We start from the raw sequence: 8,552 nt of genomic DNA on the forward strand, positions 1-8,552 counted from the left end.
GGGATGGCTAATTTTATGAGTCAACTTGGCTAGGCAATGGTACTCAGACATTTGGATAGATGTTATTCTAAATATTTCTATGAAGGTACTTTTTAGCTGAGATTAACATTTAAATCTGTAGACTTTCAGTTAAGCAGATTACCAGACTGTTCTCCTTAAAGTGGGTAAGCTTTATCTCATCAATTGAAGACCTTAATAGGAGGAAGACAGACTTCCCTGGAGAAAAATTTTGCCAGCAGACTGTCTTCAGACTCAACTGCAACTCCTCCCTGGGTCTCCAGCTGGTTGGCCAACCTCTCAACTCCTCCCTGGGTCTCCAGCTGGTTGGCCAACCTCACCAACCTCCACAGTCATGGGAGTCCTTAAAATAGACCTCTTGTTCTCTTTCTCCACACACACACACACACACTCTCTCTCTCTCTCTCTCTCTCTCTCTCTCCTTCTAGGTCTGTTTCTCTAGAAAATCCAGAATATTACACCTTAAAAAAGTTTACTATTAATTCACTAAAAAGAAAAAGGAAAAATGCCAAAAAATACATTTTATAATCTCATTTTTGTGAAAAAAGAAGTTTTTGCTTATACACACACCTTTTTCTTATACAAAGAGAAAAAGGTAGACAGGTGCGTGTGAGATTGAATAATGAAGAAAGAGCTTCAGACTTGCCATTTTGTAGATATTTGTGTGGCCTAGTTTGATTCAAAAGGGTAAGGCTCTTGCAGTTTGCAAGGCTTAAATAATTAAATTTTAAAGAAAAGATTTAAATACCAACCACACAAACACTAGCAATCACAAACAAAGCATCTGGGAAGAATTTTATTATATGAATTTAGAGGCAGAGTTACACAGGGCTGGGACATAAATGACAGTGAGGTCTTAGCAAGAAGAAGAACAAAGCTGTCTGAACATGGTCTGAACAGGAACATGAAAAAAATAGAATTAGTGAAGAAAATTTGGTCTAATATTGAAATTATCAGTTTTTATCTGAGATCTTGTTTTGATTTTATAGTATCATTCAATTTTCCAAATAATTTATGAAAGTTCCTTATAGATTTTTCCTGTATGCAACAATGTCTAAACTGAAATTAACAATCAGCTTGCCTTATTTGAACTGTCTGTATGAGAAAATGCAGCATGCTAAGTCAAATTTCTTCAGCTAATGTTTTGATTATCAGATGAACTGACATATAACATTTATTTTCCTGAAACTTGCGCATACTCTCTAAATGTCACACTAATAAACTGCATGATGTTTCTAAGAAATGAAACAATTTCTTCTCTTAGCTTTTGAAGGTCTATGATTTTTTGCTTTAGCCCATATCTGAAAACTAATTCCTTGTGAAAAACTCTTGCTAAAAGTCATACAGCAAATTGATAGCAAAGCCACAAATAGAACCTAGTAATTCTTATTTTCAGGTCCAGACTTTAATCATTGAACCAGACGAGTTGCCACTTTCTCTGACTGATCACCCTTAGCGTTTAATCCTTCTTCCAAGATTCCCATTTATAGAGGTGACATAATTCAAAATTTCTGCATGGTTCACATGACAGACAAAGGCATGTGTGGGATTAATTTGCTGAGGATGACAAAAATTACAAAACTGAAATGGTTTGGGAGAATAAGTGCAAAATATGCTTGGTATTTTATAATGGAAAACTGCCAAGAAAATGACAAAGAGGTGTGGTGTGTCACTGCAATAATCCTGCGGCTTTACTTACTCTATCAAATGCACACAGTGGTTGGAAAACAGATGGCAAAAAATTATTTACTGGAGATGCTGATGCAGAGAGACGTATTCAAACTTGAGAACACATTACTGTCAGTTGGAAGGCTACTGTCCTCAAACCTGCAAGGGCTGAATATTCTATGTCCTGAAATTAGTACCCTAAGCTTTATGAAAAATCAGAAAAAAGTGTAATAGCCAGAGAAACACAATGCTTGGCTGCCACCATGGATTCCAGGGTGCTGTGTACATCCTATGAGACTAGGTGCAGCTGCTTCTTCCTAAACTGAAGTTAAGAATAGCTGTTTCTTCTTATCCACAGGCCAAGGGTTTGAAATCATTAATTATTTCCCAAAAACTTAACAAGGGGAATAGCATAAAATGTTTTCAAGGAGCAATATTTTCGAAGTGAGTGATGCTTCCTTGTTTGTTACAGAGGTGAGTAAAGATATAAGGAGTTTTCTTCATCTTTCTTTTTTGTTATTTTTCTTCTGCATTTGCCCATCTTATTTAATAGCTCAGAAAATTAGAACATTCTCCTGAATATTCACAGTGAAGCAACCATATCTGATTAAATCTCTGATGAAATTGGAAGAGATCCAATATCAAATCTAGATTAAACTGCATCTTACTTTTTAGATACCATTTCATAATATTGTGCATATGTATAGTTAGTATCTGGAGTAGGAAACGACAACTCACTCTGCTATTCTTTTCTGGGAAATCCAATGGACAGAGGAGCTTGGCAGGCTAGAGTCCATGGGATTACAAAGAGTTGGACATGACTTGAGCACACAGTTATGTATATATGTGTTTTCCATTTTACTCTACTATGACCTTGTTCAGTAGATGAAATGTATATAAGGAGATACAGTGGCAGTCACATAAGTACAGAGATATATCATAAGAATTTGAAATAGCCTATCTGAATACATATCTTGTGAGGGAAGATTGTTGTGTCATCAGCTCATGGTTGTATTATTTGTGTAAAAGGACTCTGGAATTGGTCTTTGCAAAGTCTGCCTTGTGAAAGAGATGCTGCTTACCTGGTATGCTTCAAGTGGGTAGAAGAATTGTGTCTGTAGTGAAATCCATACTGTTCATAGTCATCATTAATAATATCTGAAAGGTTTCTATCACAAAGCCCTTATAAACTTTCAATATAGCTTAAATTCTATGGAGTTATTTACATATATACTGATATACAATTTAAATTCAGTTCAGTCACTCAGTTGGAGAAGGAAATAGTAACCTACTCCAGTACTCTTGCCTGGAAAATCCCATGGACAGAGGAGCCTGGTAGGCTGTAGCCCATGGGGTCGCAAAGAGTCAGACACCACTGAGCAACTTCATTCCACTCACTTCACACTTTATCACTGGAGAAGGAACTGGCAACCCACTCCAGTATTCTTGCCTGGAGAGTCTCATGGACTGAGGAGCCTGAGAGGCCATGGTCCATGGGGTCACAGAGAGTCGGACACGGCTGAAGTGACTGAGCATGCAGTCACTCAGTCATGTTCAACTCTCTCCGACCCTATGTACTGCTGAACACCATGCTTCCTGGTCCATCACCAACTCCCAGAGCTTGCTCAAACTCATGTCGATCAAGTTGGTGATGCCATCCAATCATCTCATCCTCTATTGTCCCTTTCTCCTCCTGCCTTCAATCTTAACTAGCATCAGGGTCTTTTCTAAAGAGTCAGTTCCTCACATCAAGTGGCCAAAGTATCGGAGCTTCAGCTTCAGCATCATTCCTTCCAATGAATATTCAGGACTGATTTCCTTTAGGATGGACCAGTTGGATCTCCTTGCAGTCCAAGGGACTCTCAAGAGTCTTCTCCAACACCACAGTTCAAAAGCATCACTTCTTCAGTGCTCAGTATTCTTTATGGTCCAACTCTCACATCCATATGTGACCACTGGAAAAACCACAGCTTTGACTAGACGGACCTTTGTCAACAAAGTAATGTCTCTGCTTTTTAATACACTGTCTAGGTTTGTCAAACCTTTTCTTCTAAAGAGTAAGCGTCTTTTAATTTCATGGCTGCAGTCATAATCTGAAGCAGTGTTGGAGCCCAAGAAAATAAATTCTGTCACTGTTTCTATTTTTCCCTCATCTGTTTGCCATCTAGTGATGGGACCGGATGCCATGATCTTAGTTTTTTTTTTAATGTTGAGCTAATTTAAATCGTTTTAATAGTTAAATAGTTTAAAACCTATTTAAATAATTTAAATAGTTTTTTATACAAATATTCTATAACTTCTACACAATGAATTCCTGAATCTTTTACTCAAATATATCTTATTTTAGAAAAATTCTCTGAGACAATTGCCAATCATTTTGTTATTTTGAACCCTGCCTCCACACCATATATGTGGAGATTTCACACTATTTCAAAACATGACTGTTACTGCATTTAAATGGTCATGTCCCTGTTTTCTGTCATTTGTTTTTATTTGTTTTAGTGTTTATTCTTTGAATACTGTATTCCAGGTTCCATTGTCAGTACTTTATATATGACATTTAACAAGACCTTGTTTTCAGATACCTTATCTTTTACAGCTTGGAGGGAGATCAAAAGTTCTATTTTGGATAAAATCCATTTTGACACCACTACATATTAAAGTTTTGAAGAGAGGCAGATAGTTTGATAAGTGAGTTTCTAGTTCAGGGAAATGGTTAGGTCTGCAGAATAAACATCAGAGTCAAGCTTTGGAGCTCAGAAATATATAGGTAGGGAAGAAAAGGAACCAGCAAAGGGGATGGCATTGGGAGAAAGGAATATAATGGTGCCCCACAGGGCAAGTAAAGTAAATTATAGGAAGAAATAAGTGATGCATGTGTATGTTGTTGTTTAGTTGCTCAGTTGTGTCTGACCCTTTGCAACCCCAAGGCCTACAGCCTGCCAGGCTCTTCTGCCATGGGATTCTCCAGGCAAGAATAATGAAGTGAGTTGCCATTTCCTTCTCCAGGGATGCATAAGTATAAACAGTGCCAAATATAGTTGAAAGCCTAGTAAATGGAGGGCTTAGAATTAGTCACCAGATCTGGCTTAGTGAAGTTGCTATGAACCTGATAACAGTTTCAATGGAGGCTGTTTCAAAATGGGATAAAAACCTGATTATTGTGAATGGAATAATGAAAAGTGCAGGAATGTAGTCTGTGTAAATAACAGAAACAATGTGTTTGATGTATCTATTTCTTTCAAATAGCAACATTAAAGATCACCTCACAGATGGAAAAAATCATTTAGAATTTATAATTAACAGCTTGTTAACTTTTACAATCAAAGCTCCTTTGTCTATAATTATTTTATAAGAATTTTTATATTACTCACTTGCAATTCCTAACCTTATAAATCTAGTCATACACAGTTAATCCACTAAAACTGTTAAGTGTGGATGTATCAGTATCATATAAAGACTATTGTAAAAAGTTGACCTGTCTGAAAACTAGATCATATATTCTAAACAGTATCTAATATTTAATGTAAATATAGTAGGAATTATTTGAATATATAATATATATCTTTGCTGTGTCTTATAACCGTCATAAGTTACAGAGGCATAAGATGAAATCATTATATTTAGGGTACTTCTAATGGATTTAAATGACTGAAGATATGTGCCTCCTGGAAAACAGCATTGTGTTGTTGATTTGCATACTTTTTCTTTGTTGCTGAGTGCATTAATATGTATGCTAAAATGCCTTCCTTTTCTCTCCACTATGTGTGATTTGGTGCCAAATGAAACGTATTTCATAAAATGAATGATGATGAAAACATGCCTATCAAGGATGAACAGTGTCACTGAGTATCTATATATATGAGCAGATTTTATTGTGTTTATATTGTATGTCAAGGAACAGTTATGTCAGATGCTTGACTGTAATTTCAAATAACAAAGCCACATATCCATGAGTCAGATAAGAGTGACCAAGAATCCCATTAACCAATCTATTCTATGAGCTAGTTATCGTTAACCCAATAGCTTAAAGAATGCTGACAAAACGTAATGACAAGCGTTGTCATAGAGATCAACTCAGTGAAACAATTTATTTTAAGCTATAGACAAACTACTGATTTCACAATTTACCTCATTGGATTCACCTTTGTAAAATAAGAAGCTGTCTAATGTCATATAACTAAGTAGATGTATATGAAGTCACAAAGAAAAAATTAATAATTTAGGTAAAATGGGTCATAAATCCAAAATGAAGTAGAAATATCTTTATATTTTCCTACAGGACAGCAAAAGAATCCTAAAAATACCAAAATGTTTATAACTCACTACCATATAGCAACCACACTATTTTTCAAATGCATCCTTTCAGGGCATATTCCACATATAACCATATTTCATCAACAACTTCTCTCTTTACATTACTCCAGTCTAGCCAAAGTCCCCTCATTTGGCTTGTTATTTTCAAGGGCAAAATCTCTACTTTCCCAAATTCACTGGACACTTTATTCATCTTACTCAGGTTCTAAACAATACCTGACACAGACGGTCACTCTCCTCTCTTAATACTCCATGTATTCATATACACATATATTTATGGATATATACATATGCATAATATTCACATTTAATGAAATACATGCAGATTTATTTAGTTAATAAAGAGCATAGCATAACTATTAATACACTAATGTTCTTAAATATTTAAATGTCCACATTGTTCAAGTTAAATAGTCATACATTTTTACTAAAAGATATTTATTTTTTATGAACTTATTTTCTGAAGAAGTTTATATTAAATATTGTTCCAACATGAAGAAAAACAGGAAAGCTGCTTTAGTTTCATTTAGTCTGAATGTGGATATATGGATACATGTGTGGTAAAGTGATACAGCACAGTTACTAATTTTCTGTTTTCATGAAGTTTGTATATGTTTGATGGTATAAAATTCTTTCAAAAGTTCCAGAAAACGATTTTATATGAAAGAACCTGAAATTCAAAATGTGAATAGAAGAGATCTCAAAATTCTAGTCCCATTAAGCCCCATTCAATGATTTCTAATTATTCTTAGATTCTAAAATTCAGAAAAAATTTCATATACTGTTTCAGACTATTTTCTTAAAAGAGAGAGAGAACAATACTGTATGCTGTTTTCAATTAAATGCAAATTACTTTTTTCCTTTATTTTTCCTCAAACTCATAATCAGAATTCTCTTTTGTATTTTCTATCATCAGTGCTGTGAATCCTGAGAAGAACCAAATCCCTCTCTTTGGGTCCATTGACCATCACTATTATCAGGATCTGTAGCAATTTCTCAGTATGATTCCTTTCCCTGGAATGTCTCAAGTCTCTTTAATTAAGTAATAAAAAGCTAATATATATGGCTTTTAACTCAAGTATCATCTTTGTCCTATTTTACTCCCTTTTAATCCATTTTCCTACTCCAAATGACATTTATAATTCACTTCTATTTATTGCATTAAGGCAGTAATTAGTATATTATCATAAGACTCAACTGAAATAAACACAAATTATTTATAGCAGGTTAGTATTTAGGCCTTAGTCAGAAACGTAAGTCCCAGTCCCATTTTAGTTACCATTTATCCACATAAATGTTCCTGAACTATTTAAACTCTGACTTTAATTTCTTGATATTCCAAGCAAAATTACATATCCAACATTGCACTCATTTCTAATAGTTGTTGAACTAATCAATGATTTCTAGGATATGAAAAGAATCTGGTATCCTATTCCATCTTGAGATATTTGTAATGATTAACAGCATCTCAAAAACCATGTACTGCATTTTAAACATGTTCCCCTTGAAAACAATTAGTGTATTTGTCTGTTACTGAAAATCTTTAAGGATACTGATGACTGAAGCAAAAGGATTTGTTTTATATATGAACTAGAATTCTGAGGAAATCTGTGCTTTGTAAGTTAGTTTGGGATGTGTTGCTGTTTTCACCAGGAAGCATCAAGATAAATAGTTCAGAAAACATAAATAATGTTCCCCCTTCCTAAGCTACTGCCCAAATGATCTAGAGCCAGGATATGTGTGTGCCTGTGTGTTTCTTTTTGAAATAGCTAATGGATTTCATGCTTATGTTACTGCTTCAAGTTTTTTGAAAAAATTCCCCATCATTTTTGTTTCAAATACATTGAATATCTTGAATGTTAATATTTTAGACTCTTGAAGACATCAAAAAGAGCAAATATATTTTTAGTCAAGTAGACCAATTGATATAACAGGTGAATTCTGTACAAAATACAAATCACTACCTCAACTAGGCTCCAAATGGTCAGAGATTTTTTATTCTAATGTGTATTAGAGTTCAAACCTACTTTCATTTATGGGTTATTAATGGAGCTACTCTCCTCAGCCAAGGCATTTAATATTACAGAATTGTTTGTTTGTTAAATGACTATTACAGCCATAAGCTAGCCTAGATACTGAAAAACAGGAATATATTCCTGAAAATTACCAGAAATTTCGGGGTCATTATTAGAATGTGATTCCTACATCATCTATTTTAGATTACTGGTAGTCACTTAAATATCTCTGACTTTTTGTGACCCCATGGACTGTAGCCCACCAGGTTCCACTGTCCATGAAATTATCCAGGCAAGAATACTGGAATGGGATGCCATTTCATTCTCCAGGGGATCTTCCAAGCCCAGGGATTGAACCCTGGTCTCCTGCATTGCAGGTAGATTCTTTACCATCTGAGCTACCTGGGAAGCCCACTAAATCCCATGATATTGCTTGCAGCCATTGCATCTGTGGTAAATTCAACCACCTATGTGGACATCAAGCCAAAGAGTTTCCATCAAAAATTCTATCTTGTCACATTCACACAGGTGGAC

The sequence above is a fragment of the Oryx dammah genome, unplaced genomic scaffold (genome assembly GCF_014754425.2).
Source record: "Oryx dammah isolate SB20612 unplaced genomic scaffold, SCBI_Odam_1.1 HiC_scaffold_24, whole genome shotgun sequence".
NCBI classification, from domain to species: domain Eukaryota; kingdom Metazoa; phylum Chordata; class Mammalia; order Artiodactyla; family Bovidae; genus Oryx; species Oryx dammah.